Here is a 15,894-nt window from a genome sequence, read left to right on the forward strand (position 1 = left end):
TGGTTGGTGACACTTCTAGACCCACGCTACAAGGAGAACTTTCAATCTCTTCTGCCTGAGGCAGAGAGGTGTACTAAAATTTTGCAGTACCACAGGGCCCTTGTAGCGGAATTACTTAGAAAATTCCCATGTGAGAACGCTGGCAGCAGACTTCAAGAGTTTGTTGTACAACCAAGGACTCCAAGCAAGAGAGAGACAGAAGTACAATCCAGCTCAGGCAGGGGAACAATGGCCAAGTTCTGGGACAGTTTTCTCAGACACTCCCATCGTGGCGGCACAGAGGCAAGGGGTGCTGTCACAAGAAGTGCAATGTTTGGGAAGATGGTGAGGGAGTACCTTGCAGATCGTGCAAACATCCTCCGGGATTCCTATGTGCCTTTGAATTATTGGGTATCCAAGCTGGACACGTGACATGGACTGGCTGTCTACACCTTGGAGGTCCTGGCCTGCCCTGCTGCTAGCATTCTGTCAGAGAGGGTTTTTAGTGCCGCTGGTGGAATTATAACAGAAAAGCGCATCCGCCTGTCAACTGAAAATGCTGACTCTTATAAAAATGAACAAGGCCTGGATTGGGAAAGACTTCTGTACACCACCAAGTGAAAACAGCAAAACATAACCTCAAATACATTCTCTCTTTTGGGGAGGCGTATTCTTATGCACCTCTTCACAACCCAACATGGGTATACGCTTACAGATTTGGTCTGTTTGTTCTTATCCTCCTCCTTATCCTAATCCTCCTCCTCCAGAACCAATATATCACCAGCGTGAACGTGGTCTGTACGGTGCATTTTGGCCAAGGATGCTCTGATGGCACTCTTTTATTTTTTTTAAAAAGGACAACACATTGGGGAACTGGGCATGACATTACATTGGGCCTACTTCTTAACTCGGTCTCCTGCAAACTGTCCTGTACCTGCCAGTAGATCACCAGGGTGAACGTGCTCTGTACTGTTATAGGCCAGTGAATTTTGGGCAAAGGGGCTGTGCTGGCAATATTTTTTTAAGTCCAAAAAGGACAACACATTGGGAAATTGGGCATGACATTACATTGGGCCTACTTCTTAACTCAGTCGCCTGTTGTGGATTCTTTTTTTGGGCTCCCTCTGGTGGTTACAAGTGGTACTGGGTGACTTTGGTGGGTTGCGGTCTCTGGTTTCCACCTGTCCATCATAGGCTGGGTGTTTCATATTTAACCTAGCTTTCCTGTCATTCCCTTGCCGGCTATCAATCTAATCAGAGTGTCTCTGTTTGCCTCTGCTACCTGCTCCTATAATCTGCTGGACAAGCTAAGTTCTGATTTTCTTGTTTTTTTGTGTTCTGCCTTATCATGTTTTTAGTCCAGCTTGCATACATATGAGTCTTTGCTGCTGGTTGCTCTAGTGGGCTGAAATTACTCCCCATGTACCATGAGTTGGCACATGGGTCCCAGTAATTTCAGGATGGTTTTTTGAAGAAAGGGTTTTTCGCTGACCGCCTAGATCTCTTTTGTATCCTTCTGCTATCTAGCTTTAGCGGGCCTCATTTTGCTAAAACTGTTTTCATACCTGCGCATGTGCCTTCCTCTTAATTCACCGTCATTATATGTGGGGGGCTGCTATCCCTTTGGGGTATTTCTCTAGGAGGCAAGAGAGGTCTGCTTTTCATCTTCTAGGGGAAGTTAGTTCTCCGGCTGGCGCGAGACGTCTAGAGTCCCCGTAGGTACGTTCCCCGGCTGCTGATAGTGTTTGTGTTAAGTTCAGGATCGCGGTCAGCTCAGGTTCCATCACCCTAGAGCTTGTCCTATTTTTGTGCTTGCCCTTTTGGTGATTCCCTGCCATTGGAATCATGACAGTCGCCTGCAATCTGTCCTGTATCTGCCAATAGATCACCAGGGTGAACGTGCTCTGTACGGTGCATTTTGGCCAAGGGGCAGGGCCGGACTGGGACTAAAATTCAGCCCTGGCATTTGAAGTCACACAGGCCCACTTGTCGCCTGGTGACTGTATAATATCTTTGTACAATTGTAGGTTACAAGAAGTGAGGGGAGTGTAACACGACTATATAACATATAATTACAGCTGTATCCAGCATTACAGCTCAGTCCCCATAGAATGTAATGCAGCACAGCCCCCATAGAATGTAATGCAGCACAGCCCCATAGAATCCTGTAATGCAGCACTGCCCCATAGAATTTAATGCAGCCCAGCCCCATAGAATCATGTAATGCAGCACTGCCCCATAGAATCATGTAATGCAGCCCAGCCCCATAGAATCATGTAATGCAGCCCAGCCCCATAGAATCATGTAATGCAGCACTGCCCCATAGAATCATGTAATGCAGCCCAGCCCCATAAAATCATGTAATGCAGCACTGCCCCATAGAATGTAATGCAGCCAGCCCCCCCCTACAATCCAGTTATCACCCATTGATATGTAATAATAAAAAAACAAAGTCTACTCACCTTTCCTCTTGCCCCGCGCTGCTGCTCCTGGCTCCGGTCTCAGCAGCTGCAGTCTGCCCGCCCGGTCACACAGCAGGTGCGCGATGATATGACGTCATCGCGCACCCACAGTGTCAGCGGCAGGCAGAGCGGGGAATGATGGGAGAGGGAGCGTCAGCAGACGCTCTCTCCTCCATCATTGCATTCAACTGTACCGGTGTCTATGACGCCGGTATAGTTGAATGCGGGGCCGGGAGTGTGCTGACAACGGGGGGAGTGTGCCGACAACAGGGGGAGTGTGCTGACAGCGGCACACTCGAGTGCCCCACTACTGCCACCGACCCTTCTGGCATTTGCCAGAACTGCCCGATGGCCAGTCCGGCCCTGCCAAGGGGGCTGTGATGGCACTCTTAGTTTTTTTAAAAAGATCCCACATTGTGGAATTGGGCATGACATTCCATTGGGCTGACTTCTTAACTTGCTCTCCTGCAATCTAAAATGTTCCTGCCACTAGATCACCAGGGTAAACATGCTCAGTACTGTTATAGGCCGTTAATATTTGGGCTAGGGGCATGCGATGGCACTAGTGTACTTTTAAAAAAGGTACTGTCGGGGTCGTCACGACAATAACCCTCATTCACCAGTCATCCCAAATTAAAGTATGAGCAGAGCATTTGGTACCGGGTAAGAATGAGTCAGACAAATAGCTGGTTCAATCTCAGTTGATGCTCGTGCGTCTACCAGTATCGGCCACGATCACAGCAACTGCGTTTATTTCCGGATACACAGTACTATATTGTGTGTTAGGAGAAGGAATGCATTGGGCGGGGTTTAAGCAGTATATGTCTAGTATTCAGTCTTTCTGATTTGTCCTGATGTCTCCTGGCGAATCCTCCTTTCTTCACATTCCTCAAGTTTCAATTTAAGAAGAAATGATACTTCTTTCCTCAGAGACAAAAAGTAGGGCAAAGGTGAATACTGGCAGCGATTTTAAATACAATTACATCTACATTAGCTAGCAGATGGGAAAAACTTATTGTTTCACAGTATAAGAATACAACAGTACAAAAAGTGTATGAAGATATATCTTTTCACCTTGACAGTACCCCCTTTGGGGAATTGTTTGGCAGATCATGCACTGCATTACAAGTCTCAGAGACCCACACCACTACATTGGCCCTAATTCTTAACTGTCTCCTGCAATGTCTCTTCCTTATCTCCGACAACATGACCTGGGTGAACATGCTTTGTATTGTTATAGGCCCGTGAAGTTTGGGCATGGGTGGCTGTGATGGCAATAGTATATTTTTAAAAAAGGTACCCCCCATTGGTGAAACCACATCCTTGATAGCAAACACTTCACATTTGTGTACCTTAAAGAGCTCACTGGAAAAGCTCCTTTTTGTGTTGCCTGGTTGCGCAAATTGGACACAATACACTTCATATAAATTTGATAATGCAATGATGTTAGTTTGGCTCAGTAGTTTATTACAAATATTTCTTTGTCCACTATATTAGTTTCTCTCCTTGAGAGCGATAACTTTGGCTGCCTCAAATGTACAAATGGCGAATATACAAATGGCGATTTGTAAACAAGATTGAAATACTGTACACCGAATGCATTCAGACAATCACATAGCTGCATGTCTTGTAAAACATTTACAAATGTGACAGACAATGCTCATAATGCTCATAATGCACCATGTTGATAAATGTTTGTTTTCTCACTTCAGAAACAGTTTGAAGCCTCTATATGTTTGCTGTTTGTCGTTGTAAAACATTAAGGTTTACTGAAACTCTGCCTGTGGTGGTTTGATCTAAATCCTTGTGGTTTTTATTTTCTAGTGGTTTATGGCCACTCGTCTGATGACTCCATGATATCTCAGTTTAATACACCCGTGAAAGCTGGTCACTTGAAGGTCTGGGTGAAACTAGAGTTACTACATAGTGTAAATCACTATATAAGACCAGAGAAACATGACTAAGACAGATACCAAAACTGGGGTACCTGTACATGTACAGTGTGCTGATACCTGCATAATTGGAGACGCCCATGCAGTGTAGGTAATCTCAAAGGGGTTCTCTGTCTTGGTGTTGCTTCTCGGATATTCCAGACGGATGATATTTAAAAGCCTCTTGGTGATGATCTAAGTAGACTGTATGAAGTTAATCTTCATATATACACGTAATCAGTATATCTATGTAATCCTTATATGTAATCATTAACTTTTGTATGTTATTGGTAACATATACAAAAATGTACGCACTCACACTATTCAATCTTAATATTCCTTGATTTTTGTAGTTTGCAATGAAATTGCTTTGTATTGCTAGGATTAGACTTTTTTAAAGCCGTATCTGAACCTTAGTGTTAAAAACATGGCAAACACAATTGCCAAATTTCCTGTAAATAATTCTGCAAAGAGGGAACCATCATACCATAAAAAATACGAGTGGATTTTCATGGGCACATCCAGTATGTGTGTTCCAAGGCCTAATGGGGTGCATATGACTATGCAGCAGGGCTGGCCTTGCCGCCAATGTGTAAAACAAAGGAGTACGGAGTACAAAATGCATATTGTGAAGTGGATTTTCATGGGCCCATCCACTATGTGGGTTCAAAGGCTTATTGGGGTGCATATGAATTGGTAGCAGGGCAGGCCTTGAATTCAATGCAACACTTTTTCAGGAGTCCCCCCTGGACATCTTATGACAGGGGTACTGTGGTGCGTTGTAATTCTTGGCAGCCCATCCACTCACAGCATAGGCTACAACAGCTTAGGAGACCCACTGTTTCATATTGGCCCTTTAAGAAGATTAATGCCGCCTGATGCCAGTAAAAATAGGCTCTGTGACTTTAAGAGTCCCTCCTTTATAAATGAAACAAGATGGGTCTGCTTATGTGTCACACACCACATGGCCAGTTAAATGTTACAATGACATTTCCCAGTGAATGCATTTGTAGTGGTTGAAAGCAATGTTAAAGTTGAAAAACGCTTCAAAAACGCTGCGTCTGAACTAAGCCTAAGGCTGCCGTCACACTAGCAGTATTTGGTCAGTATTTTACATCAGTATTTGTAGCCAAAACCAGGAGTGGAACAAATAGAGGAAAAGTATCATAGAAACACGTCACCACTTCTGCATTTATCACCCACTCCTGGTTTTGGCTACAAATACTGATGTAAAATACTGACCAAATACTCCTTGTGTGACGGCAGCCTAAGAGGGAGAGGAAATTTTCGGCCTGGGGTTAAATATTTGGCCTTACAGGCCAGCAAAACCCATTTTGGTTTCGTTTTAATGTGTTTTTTGTGGCACCAGGAAAAATGGCATGAATCTCGGAAAAAAATTATTAAGGCTGTGAACTAGGAGTCAGGAATTTTTTCAGGGGCGATCCCCATGATGTTCCTGTGTCTTTTGAGCAGTGTTTCCATCATTTTTAGACCTTAAAAGGACCCCCGGGGGAGATCGTAGTAAAAGTACTTGGGTCTCCCATAGACTTATATTGGGTTCGCTGTTCTGGCTGAGTACCCGAGTATTCCAATTTGCTCGACCCCATCACTATTCAGAAATTAATATTTTGTGTACTAACCATAATTTTTAATCACAGCTTTCATGCATCTTGGCATGCTTTCCAGCAGTGTTTCACACTGCTTCTGGCGCAAAAATATAAGCAGTTCTTTGTTTGATGGCTTGTGACTATCCATCATCCTCTTGATTACATTCCAGAGGTTTCCAGTGGGGGTCTGGAGAATGGGCTGCCCATGGCAGGGTTTTGATGTGGTGGTTTCTTAATTTTGGCCAGAGCTGTATATATTACCCCAGTTGCCACTGCACACATGCAATCAGGAAGAGCTGAGTCGATGCTCAAGAATTAGCGCTTCTTAGGGTATGTTTCCACGGTCAGGAAACGCTGCTTGTTTGACACTGCGCAGAGCTGCAGCGTCAAACAAGCAGCGTCCAGATGTTCCAGCATAGTGGAGGGGATTTTATGAAATCCCGTCTCCACTATGCGTGGAAACCCGCACGCGGCGGCCCTGCGACTCCGGACATGCTGCGCGTCTTTTCAGATCGCAGCATGTCCGTACACCTTGCAGGGACGCAGCGTCCCCGCAAGGCATATCACAGGGCCCTATGGGAGCGAGCGATCATCCCGGATGTGAAGAGTAAACACATCCGGCATGATCGCGTCGCAGAAAGGGGGCGGGGCTTCGCCGCTGCGGCGATACCGCCGGCCATCCTGACAGTGGAAATATACCCTAATAGATGCTCCATTTCTCGTGCGGCTGAGGACTAGTCTCATTAGTGTTGGTAGGGGCCAATATCCATGGACCTTCACAGCTTTTTAATATCAGCCCTTAGCTGTCTGTTTTGCCGTAGCTGGTTATTAAAAATAGAGGGGGCCCCAATTAATTTTTTTGGATGAGTCCACCCATTTTTTAATAACCAGCAAAGAAAAAGCAGACAGCTGTTCACTGATTAATAAGCTGAAAAGTTAAATCTTTATTGGGCCCTTCCCAGCATAATGAGACCAGCTCACAGTTAATGTGGTCTCGTACTTTCGCGTGGTAAAATGGGGGTAGTAAGCGGTAAAGGTGAAAAATAGAACAAAAAGGGGGTAAGCAGGACAATAGCCCTGAAAACAAATGTGGATAGTAAGATCACTTAAAATAACAGAGAATAAAAAGTAATAATAATCTTGAAAAAAGAGGCATAGGTCCAAATGTAGGAGGAGGTGTAGTAGGTGGATGAGCTTGAGGCGAATGTGGCGATGAAGGTGGAAGAGGCAGAGGATGAGGTATCCAACAGTTTTTTGGAGGATTTTTTTTTTTTTTTAGGGACAGCATTTAAAAGAACATAGTATAAAATAAAAAAGAACAATGTAGATACAGTAGTCGGATGTCCTAGTGGAGGAGATGTAGGTGGACATTGCAGTGTAGGTGGAAGAGGCAGGCCATTATTTTGGTGGATTTTATTTCTCTTCCTTTTTGGTAAGGCCCCAAAATAAAACAAATGGCAAATAAAATATAACAATGTCTGGGTGCAGATGGTACCTTTGTCTGGTTTGCCAAAGGCAAAGACAAGTCCTGTGGACTCCACTCCTGGTTTCTTTTAATGAAGGCGAGAGTGGCCACGTTGGCTTTGGACAGGTGGATGCGCCTATGTGTGATATCCCCTGCTCTGATAAACAAATGTTCCAACATTACACTTGCCACGGGGCATGCCGGCACTTCCAAGCCTAGGCCATGTGTCCAGTTTGGAAACCAAGAAGTTAAATGGGCAGACCCAACTTAGTACATGCAGACGTGTGGACATAGACATGTACTCTTCCACCATGTTGTTATAACACTGGCACCTGGTTGTATAGACCGTATCAGATGGTGGTGCTGGATGCTGTGTCATGCTGATGAATTTTTTTCACATTTTAGCCATGTTAACCCTCCCTTCTGAGGTGGTGCCACAGCTGCGTTGGCGACTTCCTCCTCCTCTGCGTTGTGTTTCTTCTGTCAGGTGGGAATGCCGTCAGTAGTGCCTCTACCAGCATGTGCTTGTATTCACACATTTTGCCATCCCGCTCCAGTGACGGAACAAATAATGGTACTTTGTCTTTGCAGCAGGGATCCAGCAGGGTGGCCACCCAGTAATCAGTAAGGAAGATCTGGGCAACTCTGCGGTCGTTGCGCAGGCACAGCAGACTGTATTGACACATTCCGCCCTCTCTCTGTTGGAGTCCCTCAAGGCTCTGGCCTGGGGCCCCTACTTTTTTCCATCTATACCCTTGGCCTAGGATAACTCATAAAGTCCCATGGCTTCCAGTATCACCTGTATGCTGATGACACTCAGATCTACCTCTCTGGCCCAGATGTCACCTCTCTGCTGTCCAGAATCCCGAAGTGTCTAGCAGCCATATCCTCCTTCTTCACCTCTCGCTTCCTAAAACTCAATGTAGACAATACCGAACTCATCTTTCCTCCATCTCGCGTATCCCCCCTACCTGATCTATCTATTATGGTAAGCGGCATCACGCTCTCTCCCACACCTGAAATACGCTGCCTCGCGGTAACTCTCGACTCTGCCCTGTCCATCACACCGCACGTCCAAACTCTTGCCACCTCCTGTCGCCTCCAACTCAAACATATTGCCATAATCCGTCCCTTCCTCTGCCCTTAATCTACTAAAATGCTTGTGCATGCCCTCATCATCTCTCGCCTCGACTACTGCAACATCCTCCTCTGTGGCCTCCCCGCTAACTCTCTTGCACCACTCCAGTCTGTCCTCAACTCTGCTGCCCGGCTAATCCACCTCTCTCCTCGCTACTCCTGTTTCTCCCCTCTGCAAATCCCTCCACTGGCTCCCAATTCCAGAACGAATCCAGTTCAAACTACTAACACTGATCTACAAAGCCATCCACAACCTGTCCCCTCCCTATATTTCTGAACTAATCTCCCACTATCTTCCCTCACGTAATCTCCGATCCTCCAAAGACCTCCTACTCTCCTCCACACTTATTCCTCACACAACCGCCTCCAAGATTTCTCCCCAATATCCTTCATCCTCTCGAATTCCACGCCTCAACACGTCCGATTATCCGCCACCCTTGGATCCCTCAGATGGAACCTGAAAACTCATCTCTTCAGGAAAGCCTACAGCCTGCAATAACCATTCTGCCGCCTCACCACCACCAGAGCTACTGCACCCCCGACCTTTTGTCTCTTCCCCATTATCCCATAGAACGTAAATCCGCAAGGAAATGAAATTTCAACTCATAGCTGTCAAACAAGTTTATTACAAGATGAATAGTTAGAAATAAAAAAGAGAAATATATAAGTATGCATACATACAAATCAATAATAAAGAGTTTTAGAAATCAAAACAATGAATTAAACATTAAAGACAGATTAATAACAAAAGAAAAACACATTTTTTACCAAAGTCCACTGTGCTTTAGCTGCAAAAATTGTATTGTGGTGCTTAAAGGCAACCTGTCACCCCCAAAATCGAGGGCGAGCTAAGCCCACCAGCATCAGGGGCTTATCTACAGCATTCTGTAATGCATTCTGTAATGCTGTAGATAAGCCCCCGATGTATCCTAAAAAATAAGAAAGAGGTTATATTATACTCACCCAGGGACAGTCCCAGTCCTGTCCGATGGGCATCGCAGTCCGGAGCCTCCTATCTTCATCAGATGACGTCCTCTTCGTGTCTCAATTCAGTAGACAGCGGGATGCCATACAGAAATAAAAACGATCACAATTGTGGGTATCCCCAACGTTTCGGCATCAAATAAACTGATACCCCTTGAGAAAGGCTATTTGATGCCGAAACGTTGGGGATACCCACAATTGTGATCGTTTTTCTTTTCTGTATGGCATCCCGCTGTCTACTGAATTGAGATAATAAATATACATTTACTGCTGAAGATTTATGGTGTGCCGGAGTTATCTATAATACAGGTCCTTCTCAAAAAATTAGCATATAGTGTTAAATTTCATTATTTACCATAATGTAATGATTACAATTAAACTTTCATATATTATAGATTCATTATCCACCAACTGAAATTTGTCAGGTCTTTTATTGTTTTAATACTGATGATTTTGGCCTACAACTCCTGATAACCCAAAAAACCTGTCTCAATAAATTAGCATATTTCACCCGACCAATCAAATAAAAGTGTTTTTTAATAACAAACAAAAAAACCATCAAATAATAATGTTCAGTTGTTATGCACTCAATACTTGGTCGGGAATCCTTTGGCAGAAATGACTGCTTCAATGCGGCGTGGCATGGAGGCAATCAGCCTGTGACACTGCTGAGATGTTATGGAGGCCCAGGATGCTTCAATAGCGGCCTTAAGCTCATCCAGAGTGTTGGGTCTTGCGTCTCAACTTTCTCTTCACAATATCCCACAGATTCTCTATGGGGTTCAGGTCAGGAGAGTTGGCAGGCCAATTGAGCACAGTAATACCATGGTCAGTAAACCATTTACCAGTGGTTTTGGCACTGTGAGCAGGTGCCAGGTCGTGCTGAAAAATGAAATCTTCATCTCCATAAAGCATTTCAGCCGATGGAAGCATGAAGTGCTCCAAAATCTCCTGATAGCTAGCTGCATTGACCCTGCCCTTGATGAAACACAGTGGACCAACACCAGCAGCTGACATGGCACCCCACACCATCACTGACTGTGGGTACTTGACACTGGACTTCAGGCATTTTGGCATTTCCTTCTCCCCAGTCTTCCTCCAGACTCTGGCACCTTGATTTCCGAATGACATGCAAAATTTGCTTTCATCAGAAAAAAGTACTTGGGACCACTTAGCAACAGTCCAGTGCTGCTTCTCTGTAGCCCAGGTCAGGCGCTTCTGCCGCTGTTTATGGTTCAAAAGTGGCTTTACCTGGGGAATGCGGCACCTGTAGCCCATTTCCTGCACACGCCTGTGCACGGTGGCTCTGGATGTTTCCACACCAGACTCAGTCCACTGCTTCCTCAGGTTCCCCAAGGTCTGGAATCGGTCCTTCTCCACAATCTTCCTCAGGGTCCGGTCACCTCTTCTCGTTGTACAGCGTTTTCTGCCACATTGTTTCCTTCCAACAGACTTACCATTGAGGTGCCTTGATACAGCACTCTGGGAACAGCCTATTTGTTGAGAAATTTCTTTCTGGGTCTTACCCTCTTGCTTGAGGGTGTCAATGATGGCCTTCTTGACATCTGTCAGGTCGCTAGTCTTACCCATGATGGGGGTTTTGAGTAATGAACCAGGCAGGGAGTTTATAAAAGCCTCAGGTATCTTTTGCATGTGTTTAGAGTTAATTAGTTGATTCAGAAGATTAGGGTAATAGGTCGTTTAGAGAACCTTTTCTTGATATGCTAATTTATTGAGACAGGTTTTTTGGGTTATCAGGAGTTGTAGGCCAAAATCATCAGTATTAAAACAATAAAAGACCTGACAAATTTCAGTTGGTGGTTAATGAATCTATAATATATGAAAGTTTAATTGTAATCATTACATTATGGTAAATAATGAAATTTAACACTATATGCTAATTTTTTGAGAAGGACCTGTATATTGGACTCTTTTTCTCCAGAGCACCCCTGCCTAAGTATAGTGAGCACCCTTGACTTTTGTTTTGGTCCTCTTCGTGTCTTCACGCTGCGGCTCCAGCACAAAGTACTGCAGTGTGCAGGCCCCTCTGACCTTTCCCGGCGCCTGCGCACCACAGCGTGAAGACAAGAAGAGGAAGTCATCCTATTAAGATGGGAGGCCCAGGACCGGACCGCGACTTGGATCGGACCGCGACTTGGATCGGACCGCCAGCGTGAGTATAATATAACCTCTTTTTCTCATCTTTTAAGATACATTGGAGGCTTAACTACACCATTACAGAATGCTGTAGGATAAGCCCCTGACGCTGGTGGGCTTAGCTTACCATCGATTTTGGGGGTGACAGGTTCCCTTTAACAGACGGAGCCGGGGCGGGGGAGACGGAGCCGGGGCGGGGGAGACGGAGCCGGGGCGGGGGAGACGGAGCCGGGGCGGGGGAGACGGAGCCGCCGCGGGGGAGACGGAGCCGCCGCGGGGGAGACGGAGCCGCCGCGGGGGAGACGGAGCCGGGGCGGGGGAGACGGAGCCGGGGCGGGGGAGACGGAGCCGCCGCGGGGGAGACGGAGCCGCCGCGGGGGAGACGGAGCCGCCGCGGGGGAGACGGAGCCGCCGCGGGGGAGACGGAGCCGCCGCGGGGGAGACGGAGCCGCCGCGGGGGAGACGGAGCCGCCGCGGGGGAGACGGAGCCGCCGCGGGGGAGACGGAGCCGCCGCGGGGGAGACGGAGCCGCCGCGGGGGAGACGGAGCCGCCGCGGGGGAGACGGAGCCGCCGCGGGGGAGACGGAGCCGCCGCGGGGGAGACGGAGCCGCCGCGGGGGAGACGGAGCCGCCGCGGGGGAGACGGAGCCGCCGCGGGGGAGACGGAGCCGCCGCGGGGGAGACGGAGCCGCCGCGGGGGAGACGGAGCCGCCGCGGGGGAGACGGAGCCGCCGCGGGGGAGACGGAGCCGCCGCGGGGGAGACGGAGCCGCCGCGGGGGAGACGGAGCCGCCGCGGGGGAGACGGAGCCGCCGCGGGGGAGACGGAGCCGCCGCGGGGGAGACGGAGCCGCCGCGGATGGAGACAATTTAGTAATTATACTCATCTATCTGACATTATCAGACGCCCACAGTGTCATCCCTTTGGGTCCTCACATGGATTGTGGGGGCACCGCCATTCCACTTGGTGAAAAGAAGTCCAGTGATGAAATGACATCTGCAGGGAGGTCACTGCTCTGGGGGGCACAGGATGGGGAAAAGTCACAATACCTAGAATAAAACAGAAAAAAAATCATGCAGAAAACTGGATACAAGTAGTGGCTGACACCAGTGGCCACAGGGCTAATACTGACCAGCACAGAGTGCGAGGGGAGAATAAAGTCAGGGATCTGGAGACATTGTTGTAAAGCTGCTTCGCTCCCAGAGGTCATAGCTCAGTCATCAACCTGACAGCATGTGTCCCCAATAATATTAATGAGAACACATTTTATGTATATTAAAAAAAAAAACAGGACCGAGCCCTCACCACCAGGCAGAGATTCTCATGCTAAGTAATATCAATCCCTCAGATCTCCATCATCATTCATCCCCTCCCCTGTTCGCCCCCACACACGTAGCACTATACTTTCCTGCACCCCCCCACCGCAAGTGACATCACACACACTGACCTGCACACCACACAGACCCATGCGAGTAACATCAGCCCCATTCTCCCCAGGCAGCCCCATGCAAGCAACATCACCCCATTTTCCCCAGGCAGCCCCATGCAAGCAACACCACCCCATTCTCCCCAGGCAGCCCCATGCAAGCAACACCTCCTCATTCTCCCCAGGCAGCCCCATGCAAGCAACAAAACCCCATTCTCCCCAAGCAGCCCCATGCAAGCAACATCACCCCATTATCCCCAAGCAGCCCCATGCAAGCAACATCACCCCATTCTCCCCAAGCAGCCCCATGCAAGCATCACCCCATTCTCCCCAGGCAGCCCCATGCAAGCAACACCCCCCCATTCTCCCCAGGCAGCCCCATGCAAGCAACACCCCCCATTCTCCCCAGCAGCCCCATGCAAGCATCACCACCCCATTCTCCCCAGCTGCCCCATGAAAGCAACACCCCATTCTCCCCAGGCAGCCCCATGCAAGCAACATCACCCCATTCTCTCCAGGCAGCCCCATGCAAGCAACACCACCCCATTCTCCCCAGGCAGCCCCATGCAAGCATCACCCCATTCTCGCCAAGCAGCCCCATGCAAGCAACATCACCCCATTCTCGCCAAGCAGCCCCATGCAAGCAACATCACCCCATTCTCCCCAGGCAGCCCCATGCAAGCAACATCACCTCATTCTCCCCAGGCAGCCCCATGCAAGCAACATCACCCCATTCTCCCCAGGCAGCCCCATGCAAGCAACATCACCCCATTCTCCCCAGGCAGCCCCATGCAAGCAACATCACCCCATTCTCCCCAGGCAGCCCCATGCAAGCAACACCACCCCATTCTCCCCAGGCAGCCCCATGCAAGCAACACCACCCCATTCTCCCCAAGCAGCCCCATGCAAGCAACACCACCCCATTCTCCCCAGGCAGCCCCATGCAAGCAACATCACCCCATTCTCCCCAGGCAGCCCCATGCAAGCATCACCACCCCATTCTCCCCAGGCAGCCCCATGCAAGCAACATCACCCCATTCTCCCCAGGCAGCCCCATGCAAGCATCATCACCCCATTCTCCCCAGGCAGCCCCATGCAAGCATCATCACCCCATGCAAGCATCACCACCCCATTCTCCCCAGGCAGCCCCATGCAAGCAACATCCCATTCTCCCCAGGCAGCCCCATGCAAGCAACATCACCCCATTCTCCCCAAGCAGCCCCATGCAAGCAACATCACCCCATTCTCCCCAGGCAGCCCCATGCAAGCAACACCACCCCATTCTCCCCAGGCAGCCCCATGCAAGCAACATCACCCCATTCTCCCCAGGCAGCCCCATGCAAGCATCACCCCATTCTCTCCAGGCAGCCCCATGCAAGCAACACCACCCCATTCTCCCCAGGCAAGCAACATCACCCCATTCTCCCCAGGCAGCCCCATGCAAGCAACACCACCCCATTCTCCCCAGGCAGCCCCATGCAAGCAACATCACCCCATTCTCCCCAAGCAGCCCCATGCAAGCAACATCACCCCATTCTCCCCAGGCAGCCCCATGCAAGCAACATCACCCCATTTTCCCCAGGCAGCCCCATGCAAGCAACACCACCCCATTCTCCCCAGGCAGCCCCATGCAAGCATCATCACCCCATTCTCCCCAGGCAGCCCCATGCAAGCATCATCACCCCGTTCTCCCCAGGCAGCCCCATGCAAGCATCACCACCCCATTCTCCCCAGGCAGCCCCATGCAAGCACCCCCCCCCATTCTCCCCAGGCAGCCCCATGCAAGCAACACCACCCCATTCTCCCCAGGCAGCCCCATGCAAGCAACATCACCCCATTCTCCCCAGGCAGCCCCATGCAAGCATCACCCCATTCTCTCCAGGCAGCCCCATGCAAGCAACACCACCCCATTCTCCCCAGGCAAGCAACATCACCCCATTCTCCCCAGGCAGCCCCATGCAAGCAACACCACCCCATTCTCCCCAGGCAGCCCCATGCAAGCAACATCACCCCATTCTCCCCAAGCAGCCCCATGCAAGCAACATCACCCCATTCTCCCCAGGCAGCCCCATGCAAGCAACATCACCCCATTTTCCCCAGGCAGCCCCATGCAAGCAACACCACCCCATTCTCCCCAGGCAGCCCCATGCAAGCATCATCACCCCATTCTCCCCAGGCAGCCCCATGCAAGCAACACCACCCCATTCTCCCCAGGCAGCCCCATGCAAGCACCCCCCCCCATTCTCCCCAGGCAGCCCCATGCAAGCAACATCACCCCATTCTCCCCAGGCAGCCCCATGCAAGCAACATCACCCCATTCTCCCCAGGCAGCCCCATGCAAGCAACATCCCATTCTCCCCAGGCAGCCCATGCAAGCATCACCACCCCATTCTCCCCAGCAGCCCCATGCAAGCAACACCCCATTCTCCCCAGCAGCCCCATGCAAGCAACACCACCCCATTCTCCCCAGGCAGACTCCCACTTACCTGATCTATGACTTTGGAGAATGACCCCCATAATACCCCAAATCTTGCACAAAAATCCTCGAAATCCAGCCATGACACACAGCCTCCTGCTGTCTGCTCTGCTCTATGGAGGAAGAGGCAAATCCTGCACAAAACACTCCAAAACCAAATCCTGCACGAAATCCCGCCATGACATCCACAGCTTCCTCGTGTGTGCTCTGTCTGTTCTATGTGGAGGAAGAGGCACCGCCCCTTCCGGTCACATGGGCAGAGGTCCTTTAG

The 15,894-nt window shown here is 49.4% G+C and overlaps 1 protein-coding gene and 1 long non-coding RNA gene across 3 annotated transcripts in view; one reads left to right on the forward strand and one right to left on the reverse strand.

Moving 5' to 3' along the window:
- The window catches only part of LOC143782523 (thioredoxin-like protein 4A), a 73,538-nt gene that overhangs the window by 12,788 nt on the left and 44,856 nt on the right, over positions 1-15,894 (forward strand). The gene's annotated exons all lie outside the window — the stretch shown is intronic.
- LOC143782525 (uncharacterized) lies at positions 3,127-15,832 on the reverse strand. 2 transcript variants are annotated; one of them, XR_013216984.1, is made up of 3 exons: positions 15,634-15,832; positions 12,657-12,770; positions 3,127-3,361 (listed from the first exon to the last, which is right to left on the reverse strand). It is a non-coding gene; the product is annotated as an uncharacterized LOC143782525 (long non-coding RNA). The 2 variants fall into 2 exon arrangements; XR_013216983.1 differs by lacking the exon at positions 3,127-3,361 and adding an exon at positions 12,854-12,946 and having other exon boundaries at positions 12,568-12,770.

This window comes from Ranitomeya variabilis, chromosome 6 (genome assembly GCF_051348905.1).
Source record: "Ranitomeya variabilis isolate aRanVar5 chromosome 6, aRanVar5.hap1, whole genome shotgun sequence".
NCBI lineage: Eukaryota > Metazoa > Chordata > Amphibia > Anura > Dendrobatidae > Ranitomeya > Ranitomeya variabilis.